Source organism: Lathamus discolor, chromosome W (genome assembly GCF_037157495.1).
Source record: "Lathamus discolor isolate bLatDis1 chromosome W, bLatDis1.hap1, whole genome shotgun sequence".
Classification (NCBI taxonomy): domain Eukaryota; kingdom Metazoa; phylum Chordata; class Aves; order Psittaciformes; family Psittacidae; genus Lathamus; species Lathamus discolor.
In genome coordinates this window covers 41,531,603-41,552,947 of record NC_088908.1, presented here as the reverse complement: position 1 = coordinate 41,552,947, position 21,345 = coordinate 41,531,603, and the positions used below count along the sequence as shown (strand labels likewise).

The following is a 21,345-nucleotide window of genomic DNA, read 5'->3' as shown; positions in this document are numbered from 1 at the left end:
CTCCTTGCCCTATTGCCTACTTGCACTCCTTGCTCTCCTTGCCCTTCTTGCCTCCTTGCCCTCCTTGCTCTCCTTGCCTTCCTTGCTCTCCTTGCCCCCTTGCCCTCCTTGCCTCCTTGCCCCCTTGACCTCCTTGCCCTATTGCCTCCTTACTCTCCTTGCCCTCCTTGCCCTCCTTGATCTCCTTGCTCTCCTTGCCCTCCTTGGTCTCCTTGATTCCTTGATTTTTTTCTCTGACTTGCCCACCTTGCCACCTTGTTCTCCTTGCACTCCTTTCCTATTTACACCTCTTGCCTCCTTGGTCTCCTTGCCCTCCTTGCACTCCTTGCCAACCTTGCCCTCCGTAAATCCTTGCTCTCCTTGACCTCCTTGACCTCTGTAGCTCCTTGCTCTCCTTGCTCTCCTTGCTTTCCTTGCCCTCCTTGCTCTCCTTGCCCCCTTGCCCTCCTTGCCCCCTTGCCCTCCTTACCCTATTGCCTCCTTACTCTCCTTGCCCTCCTTGCCCTCCTTGCTCTCCTTACTCTCCTTGCCCTCCTTGCTCTCCTTGATTCCTTGATTTTTTCTCCGACTTGCCCCCCTTGCCTCCTTGTTCTCCTTGCACTCCTTTCCTATTTGCACCTCTTGCCTCCTTGGTCTCCTTGCCCTCCTTGCTCTTCTTGCCAACCTTGCCCTCCGTAAATCCTTGCTCTCCTTGACCACCTTCACCTCTGTAGATCCTTGCTCTCCTTGCTCTCCTTGCTTTCACTGCTCTCCTTGCCCTGCATGCCCTCCTTGCCTCCTTGCTCTCCTTGCTGCCCTTGCTCTCCTTGCTCTCCTTTCCTCCTTGCCCCCTTTGACCTACTTTCCCCCTTACCCTCCTTGCTGCCCTTGCTCTCCTTGCTGCCCTTGCTCTCCTTGCTATCCTTGCTCCCCTTGCTCTCCTTGCCCTCCTTGCCCTACATGCCCTCCTTGCCTCCTTGCTCTCCTTGCTGCCCTTGCTCTCCTTGCTCTCCTTTCCTCCTTGCCCCCTTTGACCTACTTTCCCCCTTACCCTCCTTGCCCTCCTTGCTCTCCTTGCCCTCCTTGCCTCCCTACTCTCATTGCCCTACTTGCCTCTCTGCTCTCCTTGCATCCTTGCCCCCCTTGCATCATTGCTCCCCTTGCATACTTGCTCCCCTTGCATCTTGTTCTCCCTGTGCCCATTGCCTCCTTGCTCTCCTTGCCTTCCTTGCTCTCCTTGACCTCCTTGCCCCCTTTGGCCTCCTTTCCCCCTTACTCTCCTTGCCCTCCTTGCCCTCCTTGCCTCCCTACTCTCATTGCCCTACTTGCCTCCCTGCTCTCCTATCATCCTTGCCCCCCTTGCGCCATTGTTCCCTTGCATCCTTGCTCCCCTTGCATCCTTGCTCTCCCTGTGCCCATTGCCTCCTTGCACTCGTTGCCCTCCTTGCCCCAGTTGCCCCCCTTGCCCTACTTGCTCTCCTTGCCCTCCTTGCCCTCCTTGCCACCTTGCTCTCCTTGCCCTCCTGGTTCTCCTTGCCTTCCTTGCCCTCCTTGCTCTCCTAGCCATCCTTGCCCTCCCTGCCTCCCTACTGTCATTGCCCTACTTTCTTCTCACCTTACATCCTTGCACCATTGTTCCCTTGCATCCCTGCTTCCCTTGCATCCTTGCTCTCCCTGTGCCCATTGCCTCCATAATCTCCTTTCCTTCCTTGCTCTCCTTGACCTCCTTGCATCCTTTCTTTCTTTGCTATCCTTTCATCCTTGACCCCCTTGGCCTCCTTTGCAACTTACTCTCTGTGGAGGATTGGCTTGTCGAAAAAGGTCAAAAGGTCACGTTCCCATCAACGAGCTGAAACAAGACATCTGTGTAGAACATGGTGCAAACCTCTCAGGCCAGATAATGAGGAAATGAAGGACACCGGCAAACAGCAACATACTATGACCAATCACAGCCAAGGCCACTAAGTGATAAGTGCATGAGAAGGAGGATGGTGGGGGGATGCACAGTGTAGCTGCAAAAATGTAGAAGCTATAAACCAATGATCTTGTGACATGTAAAAGCTATAAGCCAATAATCTCTCTGTAACCAAACTATAAACATGCAAGCAAGGTATATAAGTATCCATCTGCTTAGCAATAAACGAGACTTGTTGGTCATCATCTGATGAGCTCGTCTCCCGGCGATTCCCACAACTCTCCTTGCCCTGCTTGCCCTCCTTGCACTCGTTGCCCTCCTTGCACCAGTTGCCCCCTTGCCTCCTTGCTCTCCTTGCCCTCCTGGTTCTCCTTGTCCTCCTTGCCTTCCTTGCCTTCCTTGCCCTCCTTGCCCTCCTTGCCCTCCTTGTTCTCCTTGCCCTCCTTGCCCCCCTTGCTCTCCTTGCCCTCCTTGCCCTCCTTGCTCTCCTTGCCCTCTTTGCCTCCTTGCCCTCCTTGCCCTCCTTGCTCTCCTTGCTCTCCTTGCCCCCTTGCCTCCATGCTCTCACAGAATCACAGAATCACAGAATCCCAAGGGTTGGAAGGGACCTAAAAAGATCATCTAGTCCAACCCCCCTGCAAGAGCAGGGTAACCTACAGTACATCACACAGGAACTTGTCCAGGCGGGCCTTGAATATCTCCAGTGCAGGAGACTCCACAACCCCCCTGGGCAACCTGTTCCAGTGCTCTGTCACTCTTACAGTAAAGAAGTTCTTCCTGATGTTAACGTGGAACTTCCTATGCTCCAGTTTACACCCATTGCCCCTTGTCCTATCACTGGATATCACTGTAAAAAGCCTAGCTCCATCATCCTGACACCTACCCTTTACATATTTGTAAACATTGATGAGGTCACCCCTCAGTCTCCTCTTCTCCAAGCTAAAGAGACCCAGCTCCCTCAGCCTCTCCTCATAAGGGAGATGTTCCACTCCCTTAATCATCTTTGTGGCTCTGCGCTGGACTCCTTCAAGCAATTCCCTGTCCTTCTTGAACAGAGGGGCCCAGAACTGGACGCAATATTCCAGATGCGGCCTCACCAAGGCTGAGTAGAGGGGGAGGAGAACCTCTCTTGACCTACTAACCACTCCCTTTCTAATGCACCCTAAGATGCCATTTGCCTTCTTGGCCACAAGAGCACATTGCTGGCTCATGGTCATCCTCCTATCCACTAGGACCCCCAGGTCCCTTTCCCCTTCGCTACTTTCCAGCAGGTCAACCCCCAACCTGTACTGGTACATGGGGTTGTTCTTCCCCAGATGCAAGACTCTACACTTGCCCTTGTTAAATTTCATCAAGTTTCTCCCCGCCCAACTCTCCAGCCTGTCCAGGTCTCGCTGAATGGCAGCACAGTCTTCTGATGTGTCAGCCACTCCTCCCAGTTTTGTGTCATCAGCAAACTTGCTGAGGGTGCACTCAGTTCCCTCATCCAGGTCATTGATGAAAATATTAAACAGCACCGGTCCCAGCACCGACCCCTGAGAACTCCACTAGTCACAGACCTCCAGCTAGATTCTGCGCCATTAACCACAACTCTCTGCCTTCTTCCTTTCAACCAGTTCTCCTTGCTCTCCTTTCCTCTTTGCCCTCATTGTCCTCCTTTCCCCCTTCCTCTCCTTCCTGTCCTTGCCCTCCTTGCCTCCTTGCCCCCATTGCATCCTTGTTCTCCCTGCCCCCCTTGCCTCCTTGCTGTCCTTGCCCTCCTTGCTCTCCTTGCCCTCCTTGCATCCTTTTTCTCCTTTCAACCTTGCTCCCTTGCCTCCATGCTCTCCATGCTCTCCATGCTCTCCTTGCTCTCCTTGCTCTCCTTGCTCTCCTTGCTCTCGTTTGCTCTTTGCCCCCTTTGACTTCCTTTCCCCCGTCCTCTCCTTGCCCTCCTTGCCCTCCTTGCCCTCTTGCTCTCCTCATTCTCCTCGCTCTCCTTGCTCTCCTTGCTCTCCTTGCTCTCCTTGCCCCCTTGCCTCCATGCTCTCCTTGCTCTCCTTGCTCTCCTTTCCTCTTTGCCCCCTTTGGCCTCCTTTCCCTCTTCCTCTCCTTGCCCTCATTGCCCTCCTTTCCCCCTTCCTCTCCTTCCTCTCCTTGACCTCCTTGCCCTCCTTGACCTCCTTGCCCAACTTGCTCTCCTTGCTCTCCTTGCTCTCCTTGCCCTACTTGCCCTCCCTGCTCTCCTTGCATCCTTGCTCCCCTTGCATCCTTTCTCCCTTTACCTCCTTGCTCTCCTTCCTCTCCCTGCCCTGCTTGCTCTCCTTGCCCCAATTGCCCCCTCGCCTCCTTGATCTCCTTGCCCTCCTTGCCTTCCTTGCCCTCCTTGCCCTCCTTGACCTCCTTGCTCTCCTTTCTCTCCTTGCTTTCCTTGCTCTCCTTTCCTCTTTGCCCTCATTGCCCTCCTTTCCCCCTTCCTCTCCTTCCTGTCCTTGCCCTCCTTGCCTCCTTGCCCCCATTGCATCCTTGCTATCCTTGCCCTCCTTGTTCTCCTTGCCCTCCTTGCATCCTTTTTCTCCTTTCAACCTTGCCCCCTTGCCTCCATGCTCTCCATGCTCTCCTTGCTCTCCTTGCTCTCTTTGCCCCCTTGCCTCCATGCTCTCATTGCTCTCCTTGCTCTCCTTGCCCTCCTTGCCCTCCTTGCAGTCCTTGCACTCCTTGCTATCCTTCCTCTCCTTGCTCTCCTTTCTCTCCTTGGTCTCCTTGCCCCCTTGCCTCCGTGCTCTCCTTGCTCTCCTTTCCTCTTTGCCCTCATTGTCCTCCTTTCCCCCTTCCTCTCCTTCCTGTCCTTGCCCTCCTTGCCCCCGTTGCATCCTTGCTCTCCCTGCCCCCCTTGCCTCCTTCCTGTCCTTGCCCTCCTTGCTCTCCTTGCCCTCCTTGCATACTTTTTCTCCTTTCAACCTTGCCCCCCTGCCTCCATGCTCTCCATGCTCTCCATGCTCTCCTTGCTCTCCTTGCTCTCCTTGCTCTCCTTGCTCTCGTTTGCTCTTTGCCCCCTTTGACTTCCTTTCCCCCGTCCTCTCCTTGCCCTCCATGCCCTCCTTGCCCTCTTGCTCTCCTCGTTCTCCTCGCTCTCCTTGCTCTCCTTGCTCTCCTTGCTCTCCTTGCCCCCTTGCCTCCATGCTCTCCTTGCTCTCCTTGCTCACCTTTCCTCTTTGCCCCCTTTGGCCTCCTTTCCCTCTTCCTATCCTTCCTCTCCTTGACCACCTTGCCCTCCTTGACCTCCTTGCCCAACTTGCTCTCCTTGCCCTACTTGCCCTCCCTGCTCTCTTTGCATCCCTGCTCCCCTTGCATCCTTGCTCCCTTTGCATCCTTGCTCCCTTTGCCTCCTTGCTCTCCTTCCTCTCCCTGACCTGCTTGCTCTCCTTGCCCCAATTGTCCCCCTCACCTCCTTGATCTCCTTGCCCTCCTTGCTCTCCTTGCTCTCCTTGCCCTCCTTGCCCTCCTTGCCTTCCTTGCCCTCCTTGCTATCCTTGCTCTCCTTTCTCTCCTTGCTCTCCTTGCTCTCCTTTCCTCTTTGCCCTCATTGCCCTCCTTTCCCCCTTCCTCTCCTTCCTGTCCTTGCCCTCCTTGCCTCCTTGCCCCCATTGCATCCTTGCTGTCCTTGCCCTCCTTGTTCTCCTTGCCCTCCTTGCATCCTTTTTCTCCTTTCAACCTTGCCCCCTTGCCTCCATGCTCTCCATGCTCTCCTTGCTCTCCTTGCTCTCCTTTCCCCCTTGCCTCCATGCTCTCATTGCTCTCCTTGCCCTCCTTGCCCTCCTTGCAGTCCTTGCACTCCTTGCTATCCTTCCTCTCCTTGCTCTCCTTTCTCTCCTTGGTCTCCTTGCCCCCTTGCCTCCGTGCTCTCCTTGCTCTCCTTTCCTCTTTGGCACTTTGGACTCCTTTCCCCCTTCCTCTCCTTCCTCTCCTTGACCTCCTTGCCTCCTTGCCCTCCTTGCCCTCCTTGCCTCCCTGCTCTCATTGCCCTACTTTCCTCTCTGCTCTTCTTGCATCCTTGAACCCCTTGCATCCTTGCTCTCCCTGCACCCCTTGCCTCCTTGCTCTCCTTGCCCTCCTTGCTCTCCTTGCCCTCCTTGCCCTCCTTTCATCCTTGCTCTCCTTTCCACCTTGCCCCCTTGCCTCCGTGCTCTCCTTGCTCTTGTTTGCTCCTTGCCCCCTTTGACTTCCTTTCCCCCGTCCTCTCCTTGCCATCCTTACTGTCCTTGCCCTCCGAGCATCCTTGCCCTCCTTGACATCCTTGACCTCTGTATCTCCTTGCTTTCCTTGCTTTCCTTGCTCTCCTTGCTCTACTTGCCCTCTTTGCCTCCTTGCCTTCCTTGCCATGCATGCTCTCCTTGCCCTCCTTGCCCTCCTTCCACTTGCTCTCTTTTTTCTCCTAGCTTTCCTTGCTCATCTTGCTCACCTTGCCTCCTTGTCTCCTTTCTCTCCTTGCCCCCCTTGCCCCCCTTGCCTCATGGCTCTCCTTGCCCTCCTTTCTCTCCTTGCCCTCCTTGCCCTCCTTGCATCCTTGCTCTCCTTTCTGCATTGCTCCCCTTGCCTCCATGCTCTCCTTGCCCCCCTTTCCTCCTTGCTCTCCATGCCATCCTTGCTCTCCTTGCTCTCCTTGCCCTCCTTGCCCCTTTGCTCTCCTTGCCTTCCTTGCCTTCCTTGCCCACCTTTTCCACGTTGCTCTCTTTGCTTTTACTTGTTCTCTTTGCTCTCCTTGACCTCCTTGCCCTCCTTGCCTTCCTTGCCCTCCTTGCCCTCCTTGCTCTCCTTGCCCTCTTTGCCTCCTTGCTCTCCTTGCCTTCCTTGCCTTCCTTGCCCTCCTTGCCCTCCTTGCTCTCCTTGCTCTCCTTGCCCTCCTTGCCCTCCTTGCCTTCCTTGCCCTCCTTGCCCACCTTGTCCACCTTTCTCTCTTTGCTTTTACTTGTTCTCTTTGCTCTCCTTGACCTCCTTGCCCTCCTTGCTCTCCTTGCCCTCTTTGCCTCCTTGCTCTCCTTGCCCTCTTTGCCTCCTTGCTCTCCTTGCCCTCTTTGCCTCCTTGCCCTCCTTGCCCTCCTTGCTCTCCTTGCTCTCCTTGCTCTCCTTGCCCCCTTGCCTCCATGCTCTCCTTGCTCTCCTTTCCTCTTTGCCCTCATTGTCCTCCTTTCCCCCTTCCTCTCCTTCCTGTCCTTGCCCTCCTTGCGTCCTTGCCCCCGTTGAATCCTTGCTCTCCCTGCCCCCCGTGCCTCCTTGCTGTCCTTGCCCTCCTTGCTCTCCTTGCCCTCCTTGCATCCTTTTTCTCCTTTCAACCTTGCCCCCTTGCCTCCATGCTCTCCATGCTCTCCATGCTCTCCTTGCTCTCCTTGCTCTCCTTGCTCTCCTTGCCCTCCTTGCATCCTTTTTCTCCTTTCAACCTTGCCCCCTTGCCTCCATGCTCTCCATGCTCTCCTTGCTCTCCTTGCTCTCCTTGCTCTCGTTTGCTCTTTGCCCCTTTGACTTCCTTTCCCCCGTCCTCTCCTTGCCCTCCTTGCCCTCCTTGCCCTCTTGCTCTCCTCGTTCTCCTCACTCTCCTTGTTCTCCTTGCTCTCCTTGCTCTCCTTGCCCCCTTGCCTCCATGCTCTCCTTGCTCTCCTTGCTCACCTTTCCTCTTTGCCCCCTTTGGCCTCCTTTCCCTCTTCCTCTCCTTCCTCTCCTTGACCTCCTTCCCTCCTTGACCTCCTTGCCCAACTTGCTCTCCTTGCCCTACTTGCCCTCCCTGCTCTCCTTGCATCCCTGCTCCCCGGTTGGGCTCCAGCAGCAGGGAGAGATGGACGTGGCCGTGGACTTGTACCTGGCCGTCCCGCTGCTCTTCACTGTCCTGGCCCTTGTCCTCGCCTCCGTCTTTGTGAGGCTGCGGGGAGCTGAGGGGGAGCGGCCCTGGGAGCCGGCGGCTGCTGAAGCGGACCGGGAGAGCGGCCCCGGGGACCAGGCGGCAGCGGGAGCGGGGCCCGAGGCCGGGGGGAAGGCGGCTGCTGAGCAGCGGGAGGAGGTGGCCGAGGAGCCGAGCCCCGCGGAGGAGCCGAGCCCCGCGGAGGAGCCGAGCCCTCCGGCCGAGCCCAGCCCCGCGGTGGCCGAGAGCGTCCCCCGGCAGCCGCCCGCCGAGCCCCAGGAGGATGCAGGAGTCCAGGCAGCATTTCCCAGCACGGCAGAGGAGGAAGATCTGCACTCAGGAAAAGAGAAGCTGGTGGTGGGAGAGCCGGCAAGCACAGCAGCTACACCAGCACCAGGGACAAGTACAGCAGCATCATTTGAGAGTTCTGAAGGGTTTGAATGGCCTCTGGGTACCCTTGGGACCTGCTTGCTGATTGTGATGGGGATCAGCATGTTGGCACACAGAGTGTGTTCTACCCACGACCATTTTGTCTGATCTCAGAAGTTAAGCAGAGTCAGGTTTGCTTCTTATCTGGGGTTAGACAACGATACGGGAGGACCAAGAGATCTTCCCCAAGGCTGGACAGCCATGAGTGGCAGTGTGTGTGGGACAGTATGAGCAAGTATCTGGTCCACTGGGCCCCTCCAGTGCTTTGGAAGAGTTGGAGATGGAAGGCAGCTCTATGGAGTCCCCAGCAACAAGCTGCAGAAACTGCTGAAGGGGACAGTGAATTATTTTGAGCCTGGTGGGCCATGACACCTCAGGCCATCAGGGCAGAGATGCAACATAGAGATGGACTCATGATCGAGGGGTGGACTTAGCAATGGACACTATTGCCCAGGTTATGCACGAGTGTGAACACTGCACACAACCTCTCCTGCTCTGAGAGACTGTTACAAGAGATGGAGCCTGACATCATGGACCAGATGGACTCAGCAGCTTTATAGGTCCATAGACTAAGAAATGATCTTTTTCTCTGTGTGTATGTAGATGTATATATATATATGTAAGAGTGATGGCATATTGAAGGTGTGGGATCTGAGCATGACGTGAATGATATGGAATAAGGGGTGCATAATGTCCTGGGTTGAGCAGCAGCAGTCATTTTTATCCTTCTTAGGAGCTAGTGCAGTGCTGTGTTTTGATCTTTTGGCCTGGGAACAGTGTTGATAACGCCGATGTTTTCAAGTTGCTGCTCGAATGTTTGGTCTGACCAAGGACTTTCTGAGCCTCATGCTCTGCCAGGGAGGAGGGGAGGCCGGGAGGAAGCAGAGACAGGACACCTGACCCAAACTGACCAAAGAGGTATTCCATACCACAGCACGTCATGCCCAGGAGGTAATGGGGAGTGACCCGGAAGGGCTGGGGGAACTGCAGGGTTGGAGAAGGTATCGGTCGGTGCCCGGCTGGGGGAAGTGGGGCGAGTTATCTGCTGGCTGGTGCTGAGGTGTTGTATTCTCTTCCCTTGTTATTTCCTTTATCATTATTATTATTGGTGGTAGCAGTAGTGATTTGTGTTATACCTTACTTACTAAACTGTTCTTATCTCAACCCGTGGGAGTTGCATTCTTTTCGATTCTCCTCTCCGTCGCTCCAGGAGCAGGGGGAGGGCAAGAAGGGGGGGAGTGAGTGAACGAGGTTTGTGGTTGGGTTTAAACCACGACACTCCCCTTGCCTCCATGCTCTCCTTGCCCCCCTTGCCCTCCTTGCCCTCCTTGCATCCTTACTCTCCTTTCTGCCTTGCCGGCCTTGCCTCCATACTCTCCTTGCCCTCCTTGCCCTCCTTGACCTCCTTGCCCTCCTTGCATTCTTGCTCTCCTTTCCACCTTGCCCCCTTGCCTAAATGCTCTCCTTGCTCTCCTTGCTCTCGGATGCTCCTTGCCCTCCTTGCAAACTTGTTCTCCTTTCCACCTTGCCCCCTTGCCTCCATGCTCTCCTTGCTCTCATTGCTCTCGGTTGCTCTTTGCCCCCTTTGACTTCCTTTCCCCCGTCCTCTCCTTGCCATCCTTACCGTCCTTGCCCTCTGAGCATCCTTGCCCCCCTTGACATCCTTGACCTCTGTACCTCCTTGCTTTCCTTGCTCTACTTGCCATCCTTTTTCTCCTTGCCCTCCTTGCCTCCTTGCCTTCCTTGCCGTGCATGCTCTCCTTGCCCTCCTTGCCCTCCTTCCGCTTCCTCTCTTTTTTCTCCTAGCTTTCCTGCTCACCTTGCACACCTTGCCTCCTTCGCTCCTTTCTCTCCTTGCCCCCCTTGCATCCCTTACCTCCTGGCTCTCCTTGCCCTCCTTTCTCTCCTTGCCCTCCTTGCCCTCCTTGTCCGCCTTGTTCTTTTTGTTTTGCTTGCCCTCTTTGCCTCCTTGCTCTCCTTGCCCTCCTTGCAATCCTTGCTCTCCTTGCCCTTCTTGCCCGCCTTGCCCACCTTGCTCTCCTTGCTCTCCTTGCCCTACTTGCCCTCCCTGCTCTCCTTGCATCCTTGCTCCCCTTGCATCCTTGTTCCCTTTGCCTCCTTGCTCTCCTTCCGCTCCCTGCCCTCCTTGCCCTCCTTGCCCCAATTGTCCCCCTTGCCTCTTTGTTCTCCTTGCCCTCCTTGCTCACCTTGAATTCCTTGCCCTCCTTGCATCCTTGCTCTCCTTTCCGCCTTGGCCCCCTTGCCTCCATGCTCTCCTTGCTGTCCTTTCCTCCTTGCCCCCCTTGGCGTCCTTTACCCCTTCCTCTCCTTGCCATCCTTACCATCCTTGCCCTCCTTGCACTCCTTGCTCTCCTTGCCCTCCTTGCACTCCTTCCCCTCCTTGCCCTCCTTGCACTCCTTGCTCTCCTTGCTCTCCTTGCCCTCCTTGCCCTCCTTGCACTCCTTCCCCTCCTTGCCCTCCTTGCACTCCTTGCTCTCCTTGCTCCCTTGCCTCCATGCTCTCCTTGCTCTCCTTGCTCTCCTTTCCTCTTTGCCCCCTTTGGCCTCCTTTCCCCCATCCACTCCTTGACCCCCTTGACCTCCTTGCCTCCTTGCTCTCCTTGCTCTCCTTGCCCTCCTTGCCCTCCTTGCCTCCCTGCTCTCATTGCCCTACTTGCCTCTCTGCTCTTCTTGCATCCTTGCCCCCCTTGCATCCTTGCTCTCCCTGCCCTCATTGCCTCATTTCCCCCTTACTCTCCTTGCCCTCCTTGCCCTATTGCCTCCTTGCTCTCCTTGCTCTCCTTGCCCTCCTTGCTCTCCTTGCCCTCCTTGCTCTCCTTGCCCTCCGTGCTCTCCTTGCACTCCTTGGCCTCCGTGCTCTCCTTGCACTCCTTGGCCCCTTGCCCTCCTTGCCCTATTGCCTCCTTACTCTCCTTGCCCTCCTTACCCTCCTTGCTCTCCTTGCCCTCCTTGATTCCTTGAGTTTTTTCTCTGACTTTCCCCCCTTGCCTCCTGGTTCTCCAAGCACTCCTTTTCTATTTGCACCTCTTGCATCCTTGGTATCCTTGCCCTCCCTGCTATCCTTACCGTCCTTGCCCTCCATGAATCCTTGCTCTACTTGCTCTCCTTGCTCTCCTTGCTCTCCTTTCCTCCTTGCCCCCTTTGGCCTACTTTCCCCCTTACTCTCCTTGCCCTCCTTGCCCTCCTAGCTCTCCTTGCCCTCCTTGCCCTCCTTGCCTCCCTACTCTCATTGCCCTACTTGCCTCTCTGCTCTCCTTGCATCCTTGCCCCCCTTGCATCTTTGTTCCCCTTGCATCCTTGCTCTCTCTGTGCCCATTGCCTCCTTGATCTCCTTGCCTTCCTTGCTCTCCTTGACCTCCTTGCATCCCTTCTCTCCTTGCTATCCTTTCATCCTTGGACCCCTTGGCCTTCTTTCCATCTTACTCCCCTCCCCCTTCTTGCCCTCCTTGCCCTCCTTGCCCTCATTGCCCTCCTTGACCCATTTGCCCCCCTTGCCCCAGTTGCCCCCCTTGCATCCTTGCCCTCCTGGTTCTCCTTGCCCTCCTGGTTCTCCTTGCCTTCCTTGCCCTCCTTGCCCTCCTTGCATCCTTGCTCTCCTTTCCGCCTTGCCCCCTGTCCTCCATGCTCTCCTGGCTCTCCTTACACTCCTTTGCTCCTTGCCGCCCTTGGCTTCCTTTCCCCCCTCCACTCCTTGCCATCCTTACCGTCCTTGCCCTCCAAGCATCCTTGACCTCCTTGACCTCTGTACCTCCTTGCTCTCCTTGCTCTACTTGCCCTCCTTGTTCTCCTTGCCCTCCTTGTTCTCCTTGCCCTCCTTGTTCTCCTTGCCCTCCTTGCCTCCTTGCCTTCCTTGCCACGCGTGCTCTTCTTGCCCTCCTTCCGCTTGCTCTCCTTCTTCTCCTAGCCTTCCTTTCTCACCTTGCTCTCCTTGCCCTCCTTGCCCTCCTTGCATCCTTGCTCTACTATCTGCCTTGCCCCCCTTGCCTCCATGCTCTCCTTGCTGTCCTTTCCTCCTTGCCCCCCTTGGCCTCCTTTCCCCTTTCCTCTCTTTGCCATCCTTACCATCCTTGCCCTCTTTGCTTCCTTGCCCTCCTTGCCCTCCTTGCCCTCTTTGGCCTCCTTGCCCTCCTTGCCCTCTTTGGCCTCCTTGCACTCCTTGCACTCCTTGCCCTCTTTGCACTCTTTGCCCTCCTTGCCCTCCTTGCCCTCCTTGCTCTCTTTGCCCCCTTGCTTCCATGTTCTCCTTGCTCTCCTTGCTCTCCTTTCCTCTTTGCCCCCTTTGGCCTCCTTTCCCCCTTCCTCTCCTTGCTCTCCTTGACCTCCTTGCTCTCCTTGCCCTCCTTGCCCTCCTGCCCTCCTTGCCTCCCTGCTCTCATTGCCCTACTTGCCTCTCTGCTCTTCTTGCATCCTTGCCCCCCTTGCATCCTTGCTCTCCCTGCCCTCATTGCCTCATTTCCCCCTTCCTCTCCTTGCCCTGCTTGCCCTCCTTGCACTCCTTGCCTCCTTGCCATGCATGCTCTCCTTGCCCTCCTTGCCCTCCTTCCGCTTCCTCTCTTTTTTCTCCTAGCTTTCTTGTTCACTTTGCTCATCTTGCCTCCTTCGCTCCTTTCTCTCCTTGCCCCCCTTGCATCCCTTACCTCCTGGCTCTCCTTGCCCTCCTTTCTCTCCTTGCCCTCCTTGCCCTCCTTGTCCGCCTTGCTGTTTTTGCTTTTACTTGCTCTCCTTGCCCTCCTTGCAATCCTTGCTCTCCTTGCTCTCCTTGCCCTTCTTACCCGCCTTGCCCACCTTGCTCTCCTTGCTCTCCTTGCACTACTTGCCGTCCCTGCTCTCCTTGCATCCTTGCTTCCCTTGCATCCTTGTTCCCTTTGCCTCCTTGCTCTCCTTCCGCTCCCTGCCCTCCTTGCTATCCTTGCCCCAATTGTCCCCCTCGCCTCCTTGTTCTCCTTGCCCTCCTTGCTATCCTTGCCCTCCTTGCTCTCCTTGTCCTCCTTGCCCTCCTTGCATCCTTGTCCTCCTTTCCGCCTTGCCCCCCTTGCATCCATGCTCTCCTTGCCGTCCTTTCCTCCTTGCCCCCCTTGGCCTCCTTTCCCCTTTCCTCTCCTTGCCATCCTTCCCCTCCTTGCCCTCCTTGCCCTCCTTGCCCTCCTTGCCTCTTTTCCTTCCGTGCCCTCCTTGCCCTCCTTGACCTCTTTGCACTCCTTGCTCTCCTTTCTCTCCTTGCTCTCCTTGCTCTCCTTGCTCTTCTTTCTCTCCTCACTCTACTTGCCCCCTTGCCCTCCTTGCACTCCTTGCTAACCTTGCTCTCCTTGCTCTCCTTGCCCTTCTTGCCACCTTGCCTTCATGCTCTCCTTGCTCTCCTTGCTGTCCTTGCTCTCCTTGCTCTCCTTTCCTCTTTGCCCCCTTTGGCTTCCTTTCCCCCTTCCTCTCCTTGCCCTCATTGCCCTCCTTTCCCCCTTCCTCACCTTCCTCTCCTTGACCTCCTTGCCTCCTTGCCCTCCTTGCCCTCCTTGCCTCCCTGCTCTCATTTCCCTACTTGCCTCTCTGCTCTTCTTGCATCCTTGCCCCCCTTGCATCCTTGCTCTCCCTGCCCCCCTTGCCTCCTTGCTCTCCTTGCCCACCTTGCCTCCATTCTCTCCTTGCTCTCCTTCCCATCTTTGCTCTCCTTGCCCTCCTTGCCCTACTTGTATCCTTGCTCTCCTTTCTGCCTTGCCCACCTTGCCTCCATTCTCTCCTTGCTCTCCTTACCCTCCTTGCATCCTTGCTCTCCTTTCCGCCTTGCCCGCCTTGCCTCCATACTCTCCATGCTCTCCTTGCCCCCTTCCTTTCTTTGCCCTCCTTGCTCTCTTTGCCCACCTTGCTCTCCTTGCTCTCCTTTTTCTCCTTGCTTTCCTTGCTCTCCTTGCTTTCTTTGCTCTCCTTGCTCTCCTTGCATTCCTTTCCTATTTGCCCCGCTTGCCTACTTGGTCTCCTTGCCCTCCTTGTTCTCCTTGTCCTCCTTGTTCTCCTTGCCCTCCTTGCCCTCTTGCTCTCCTTGCCGTCCTTCCCTCCTGGCTCTCCTTGCTCTCCTTGCTCTCCTTGCATACTTTCTCCCCTTTCATCCTTGCTCCCCTTGCCTTCTTGCTCTCCTTTCCTCCTTGCTCTCCCTGCCCTCCTTGCCTCCCAGTTCTCCTTGCATCCTTGCTCCCCTTTCATCATTGTTACCTTTGCCTCCTTGCTCTCCATGGCTACATTGCCTACTTGCTCACTTTGCCTTCTTTGCTCTCCTAGCCCTCCTTGCATCCTTTCTCTCCTTGCTCTCCTTTCCTCCTTGCCCATCTTGGCCATCTTTCCCCCTTCCTCTCCTTGCTATCCTTACCATCCTTCCCCACCTTGCCTCCTTGCTCTCCTTCCTCTCCTTCCCCTCCTTGGTCTCCTTGCCCTCCCTGCTCTCCTTTTTCTCCTTGATTCCTTTCTCTCCTTGCATTCCTTCCCTATTTGCCCCCCTTGCCTCCTTGCTCTCCTTGCCCTCCTTTCTCTCCTTGCCCTCCTTTCTCTCCTTGCCCTCCTTACTCTCCTTGCCGTCCTTGCTCTCCCTGCTCGCCTTTCCCCCTTGCCCCCCTTGCCTCCATTCTCTCCTTGCTCTCCTTGCCATTCTTGCTGTCCTTGCCATTCTTGCTCTCCTTGCCCTCCTTGCATCCTTGCTCTCCTTTCCGCCTTGCCCCCCTTGCCTCCATACTCTCCATGCCCTCCTTGCCCCCTTGTTTTCCGTGCCCTCCTTGCCCTCCTGCCCGCCTTCCTCTCCTTGCTTTCCTTGCTCTCCTTGCTCTCCTTGCTCTCCTTGCTTTCCTTGCCCTCCTTACTCTCCTTCCCCTCCTTGTTCTCCTTGACCTCCTTGTTCTCCTTGCTCCCCTTACCCCATTGCCCCCTTGCCTCATTGCTCTCCTTTCCTCCTTGCTCTCCCTGCCCTCCTTGCCTCCCTGTTCTCCCTGCATCCTTGCTCCCCTTTCATCCTTGCTCCCTTTGCCTCCTTGCTCTCCCTGCCCCCATTGCCTCCTTGCTCTCCTTGCCTTCTTTGCTCTCCTAGCACTTCTTGCATCCTTTCTCTCCTTGCTCTCTTTTCCTACTTGCCCCCCTTGGCCTCCTTTCCCCCTTCCTCTCCTTGCCCTGCTTTACCCTCCTTGCTCTCCTGGCCCTCCTTGCTCTCCTTGCCCTCCTTGCAACCTTGCTCTCCTTTCCCCCTTACCCACCTTGCCTCCATGCTCTCCTTGCTCTCCTTTCCTCCTTGCCCTCCTTGACCGCCCTCCCCTCCTTGCCCTCCTTGCTCTACTTTTTCTCCTTGCTTTCCTTGCCCTCCTTTTTCTCCTTCCCCTCCTTGCTCGCCTTGCCTCCTTGCCTCCTTGCTTTCTTTTCCGCCTTGCCCCACTTATGTCCATGCTCTCCTTGCCCTCTTTGCCCACTTGCTCTCCTTTCTTTCCTTTCTCTCCTTGTACTCCTTTCTCTCCTTGCCCTCCTTGACTCTTTACTCTTTTTTCCGACTTAGACCACTTGCCTCCTTGCTCTCCTTTCCCTGTTTGCCCTCCTTCCGCTTGCTCTCCTTATTCTCCTAGCTTTACTTGCTCACCTTGCTCTCTTTGCCCTCCTTGTTCTCCTTGCCCTCCTTGCCCCCCTTGCCTCCTTGCTCTCCTTGCCCTCCTTGCCTTCTTGCTCTCCTTGCCCTCCTTGCCTCCTTGCTCTCCTTGCCCTACTTGCCTTCTTGCTCTCCTTGCCCTCCTTGCCTTTTTGCCCTCCTTGCCCTCCTTGCCCCCTTGCTCTCCTTTTTCTCCTTGCTTTCCTTGCTTTCCTTGCTCTCCTTGCTCTCCTTGCCTCCTTGCTTCCTTGCTCTCCTTGCATTCCTTTCCTATTTGCCCCCCTTGCCTCCTTGCTCTCCTTTTTCTCCTTGCTTTCCTTGCTCGCCTTGATCTCCTTTCTCTCCTTGCCCTCCTTGACTCTTTACTCTTTTTTCCGACTTAGACCACTTGCCTCCTTGCTCTCCTTTCCCTGTTTGCCCTCCTTCCGATTGCTGTCCTTATTCTCCTAGCTTTACTTGCTCACCTTGCTCTCTTTGCCCTCCTTGCCCCCCTTGCCTCCTTGCTTTCCTTGCCTCCTTGCCTCCTTGCTCTCCTTGCCTGCCTTGTTCACTTGCGCTCCTAGCCCCCTTGGCCTCCTTGTTCTCCTTGCCCTCCTTGCCTTCTTGCTCTCCTTGCCCTCCTTGCCTTCTTGCTCTCCTTGCCCTCCTTGCCTTCTTGCCCTCCTTGCCCTCCTTGCCCCCTTGCTCTCCTTTTTCTCCTTGCTTTCCTTGCTCACCTTGCTCTCCTTGCCCGCCTTGTTCACTTGCGCTCCTAGCCCCCTTGGCCTCCATGTTCTCCTTGCTCTCCTTGCACTCCTTGCCCTCCTTGCCCCCTTGCTCTCCTTTTTCTCCTTGCTTTCCTTGCTCTCCTTTCTTTCCTTGATCTCTTTGCTCTCCTTGCCCTCCTTGCCTCCTTGCTTCCTTGCTCTCCTTGCATTCCTTTCCTATTTGCCCTCCTTGCCCCCTTGCTCTCCTTTTTCTCCTTGCTTTCCTTGCTTTCCTTGCTCTCCTTGCCCTCCTTGCCCCCTTACTTCCTTGCTCTCCTTGCATTCCTTTCCTATTTGCCTGCCTTGCCCCCTTGCTCTCCTTATTCTCCTTGCTTTCCTTGCTCTCCTTGCTCTCCTTGCCCGCCTTGTTCACTTGCGCTCCTAGCCCCCTTGGCCTCCATGTTCTCCTTGCCCTCCTTGCCCTCCTTGCCCTCCTTGCCCTCCTTGCCCCCTTGCTCTCCTTTTTCTCCTTGCTTTCCTTGCTCTCCTTGCTCCCCTTGCCTCCTTGCTCTCCCTGTGCCCATTGCCTCCTTGCTCTCCTTGACTTCCTTGCATCCTTTCTCTCCTTGCTCTCCTTTCATCCTTGCCCCCCTTGTCCTCTTTTCCCCCTTACTCTCCTTGCCCTGCTTGCCCTCCTTGCCATCCTTGCCCTCCTTGCTATCCTTGTCCTCCTTGCTTTCCTTGCTATCCTTGCTCTCCTTGCTCTCCTTGGTTTCCTTGCTCTCCTTGCTCTCCTTCCCATCCTTGTTCTCCTTGCCCTCCTTGTTCTCCTTGCCTTCCTTGCTTTCCTTGCTATCCTTTCTCTCCTTGGTTTCCTTACTCTCCTTTTTCTCCTAGCTTCCTTGCATTCCTTTGCTATTTGCCCCTCTTGCCTCCTTGCTCCCTTTTTCCCCTTTTTCCCTCCTTGCCTCCTTGCATCCTTGCTCTCCTTTCCCCCTTGCCCCCCTTGCCTCCATACTCTCCTTGCCCTCCTTTCCTGCCTTGATGTCCTTGCACTCCTTGCTTTCCTTGCTCTTCTTGCACTCCTTGCTCTCCTTGCCCTCCTTGCTACCTTTCCTCCTTGCCCACCTTGCTTTCTTTCTTCCTTTCCCTGACGGCACCCCTTGCCTACTTGCTCCCCTTGCCCTCCTTGCCCACCTTTCATCCTTACTCTCCGTGCCCTTGTTGCCTACTTTCCTCCTTGCCTTCCTTGCCTCCCTCTTCTCCTTGCATCCTTGCTCCCCTTGCATCCTTGCTCCCCTTGCATCCTTGCTCCCCTTGCCTCCTTGCTCTCCTTTCCTCCTTACTCTCCTTTCCTCTTTGCTCTCTGTGCCATCTTGCCCTCCATGAATCCTTGGGTTTTTTTCTCTCCTTGCCCTATTGCCTCCCTTTCCTCTCTTTGCCTCCTTTTCCTCCTTGCTTCCTTTACTCCTTGCCCCTATGGCAGTCCTTGCCTCCCTGCTCTCCTTGCATCCTTGCTCTCCTTGCATCCTTGCTCCCCTTGCATCCTTGCTCCCTTTGCCTCCTTGCTCTCCTTGCCTCCTTGCTCTCCTTGCTCTCCTTGTCCTCCTTGTTCTCCTTGCCCTCCTTGTCCTCCTTGTTCTCCTTGCCCTCCTTGCCCTCCTTGCCCTCCTTGCTATCCTTGCCCTCCTTGCTATCCTTGCCTTCCTTGCATTCTTGCTCTGCTTGCTGTCCTTGCCTCCTTGCCCCCCTTGGCCTCCTTGCCCACTTTCTTCCTTGCCCTCATTTCTTCCTTGATCTCCTTGCCCTCTTTGCTTCCTTTCTCTCCTTGCCCTCGCTGTCCTTCCTCCTTGCCCTGCTTGCCTCGCTGATCTTCCTGCTCTCCTTGCCCTCCTTGCCCTATTGTCTTCTTTCTCTCCTTGCCTCTTTTCCTTCTTTCCCGATGGCATTCCTTGCCTCCTTGCTCTCCTTGCCTCCTTTCTCTCCTTGCCTCCTTGCACTCCTTACATCCTTGCTCTCCTTGCCCTCCTTGCCTCCTTTCCTCCTTGCCCTCCTTGCCTCCTTTCCTCCTTGCCCCGATGGCGCTCCTTGCCTACTTGCTCTCCTTGCCCTCCTTGCTCCCCTTGCCTCCTTGCTCCTCTTGCCTCCTGTCCTGGTTTTAGCAGTGGCCGTTTTTCTCCTTCCAAGTAGCTGGTGCAGCTCTGTTTTTTGACTTCCAGCCTGGGAACAGAGCTGATAACGCAAATGTCTGACCAAGGACTTTCTGAGCCTCCTGCTCTGCCAGGGAAGAGGGGAAGCCGGGAGGAAGCAGAGACAGGACACCTGACCCAAGCTAGCCAAAGAGGTATTCCGTACCACAGTACGCCATGCCCAGGGAGGTAACTGTGAGTTACACGGTAGGGCACGTGCTCTCCTCAGGGGGGTCGAAGTCATTCGGTAGTGGTATTGTATTCTCTTCTCATTTTTTCTTATCATTATTATCACTGGTGGTGGTAGTAGTGATTTGTGTTATACCATAGTTACTGGGCTGTTTTTATCTCAACCCGTGGGAGTTACATTCTCTCGATTCTCCTCCCCATGCCTTCGGGAGCTGGGGGGGGGGTGTGGGGGTGTGTGGGGGGGAGGAAAGAAAGAGGGAGAAAATGGTGGGGAGTGAGTGAACAAGCTGTGTGGATCGGTTTACACCACCACAGTTCTTTTTGGCGCCCAACGTGGGGCAGAAAGGGTTGAGACAACAACAGATCTGACCAGAGTGTGTCTAATCGTATTTGTGATAACAATTCATAGCTTTAGATTAAGTCAATCATCACAATGCTGATTTATTGGCTCTCAAAGTTGTTGTTCTTGATCTCACAGTCTCAGTATATCGTACCTTACTCGGAGCCAGTATTTGTTTTGGTAGTGTTTTTCAAGTATGGGGCTTGGGCTAAGGTTCTTGTCTCATTGTACTTTATGATAACGACCTGTAATACCATAGAATCATTGATCTTGAAACTGATCTGGCTTACGTTCCCAGTGTGTTCACCACCTTTATACTTTGGGAGCTATATAATAAAGGTGCTTAGCAATTAAACATCTTTTTTCTCCTTCTTGGGTGGTCAACCTGTGAAGGAAACATTCTTTTACCCTCCCAGCCCCCCTGTCAGACCGTTTACAGCATCATTTGAGAATTTTGAAGTTTTTGAATGGCCTTTTAATATTGTTGAGACCTGTTTGCTGATTGTGATGGGGATCACCATGTTGGCACGCATACGGAGTGTGTTTTGCCCACCACCATTTCGTCTGATTTCAAGAGTTACAGAAACCAAATATGTTTGGAGAGCATCTCTGTCTGGGGAGATCAAATTTTACTAAGTGAGAAGGAAGCTGAGGGATACTGGGGACCAGGAGTATTTTTAACCACCGGTGACCACCGCACACCCTCATCCTTAACTCAAAGAGCAGCTTATTGGGCTGGAGAACTTAACCCTTTGGAAAGGGGAGATCCCCTCACCATCACAGGGACTGTCAACCAGTTGGCAGAAAATGTGCAGAAAGAGCATGTCTGCAAATGATGTATGATCAGGAACTTAGACTTAAACAGGAGTCCCCAGTGATGATACTGGTCGATCCCAAACGTATGACTCCTTTCATTTGGGGTCTTCCCAACTCCCTGAAAGCTGTGGGGATCCAATTGCAGGGAAAGATGCAAGCAACATCCCAAAGTGAAAGGGGCGTTGCTGCCCTGGAACTGCTATCACCTGATTGAAAGACAGAGGAGAAAGTATGGATGTGGGGGGAAGTTGCCCAGGAATTAATTAATTATGGGAGTGTCGTGGTTTAAGCCCAGCTGGCAACCCAGAACCATGCAGCTGCATTTTCACTCCCCCACTTTCTTCCCCCCGCTCCTGGAGGGATGGGGAGGAGTATCAAAAGAATGCAACTCCCTCGGGTTGAGATAAGAACAGTCCAGTAATTAAGGTATAATACAAAACCACTACTGCTACCACCAATAATAATAACTGATACAGGGTTAACAAATGTACAAGGGAATAATACAAGGAAATCCGACTAATATACAGGGGAGTGTATAAAGGGGTTAGAAGAATTTGCTTGCTTAAACAAAAGTATTGTCTGTTGTAAACACCTATCATGCTTACTAAGCAGAATAAGGCACAAACTACTGATAAGGGGAGGAAGCAGAGGCCTGGTTCTACTGATAAGCAGCTATTGACAAGGGAAAGCTAATGCCTGAGTCTATTGATAAGGGGGAGAAGCAGATGGTTTATGGCTGGGATACCGACCAAACCCTAAGGCCATGTGCGAAGATTAAAAGGTGAAAAGTTTAAGAAGAGGAAGACTCATTTACTTCATCTTGAGAGCCCTGCCCATGATCAGAGGGGGGCACTGCGCAGGCACAAAGGACCTTCTAGCTCATTATAATACAAAGCGGGGATAGATACTAAATATGTATAGGCATATCAGTAATCTAAAGCATATGTATACCTTAAGAGAATAAATGTAAAGGAAAAACGACCCTGGGTGTGCATACTTTGGAGGAGCTATCCCCATGCACCTCAGCGCTGAATAAAGCATACCTACTTTACAACTTTAAGGAGTTGTGGAGTCAATCCGCGTATCAATTTGGCAAGCCAGCCAGGAGGCCTCTGATCGGCTGCAGGATGGGCTGAGGGGCAGACATCCTAGGCGCCCCAGGCTGCTTGCCTTGAGGAGCTCCGCTTCTCGTCCACTCACTGGGGGGACAGACAAAAACCTGTGCTGGCTTTGGAGAAACGGTATGCTTGGAATTTAGGTACTTTAGGGGGCCTGTAAGGCGTACGCGTGGCCCGGGGCTGCT

The 21,345-nt window shown here is 54.8% G+C and overlaps 1 pseudogene; it reads right to left on the bottom strand.

The window, feature by feature from the left end:
• Positions 1–1,801: 1,801 nt before the first annotated feature.
• Positions 1,802–18,457, bottom strand: LOC136004229 (uncharacterized; annotated as a pseudogene).
• Between the last annotated feature and the right edge of the window lie 2,888 nt (positions 18,458–21,345).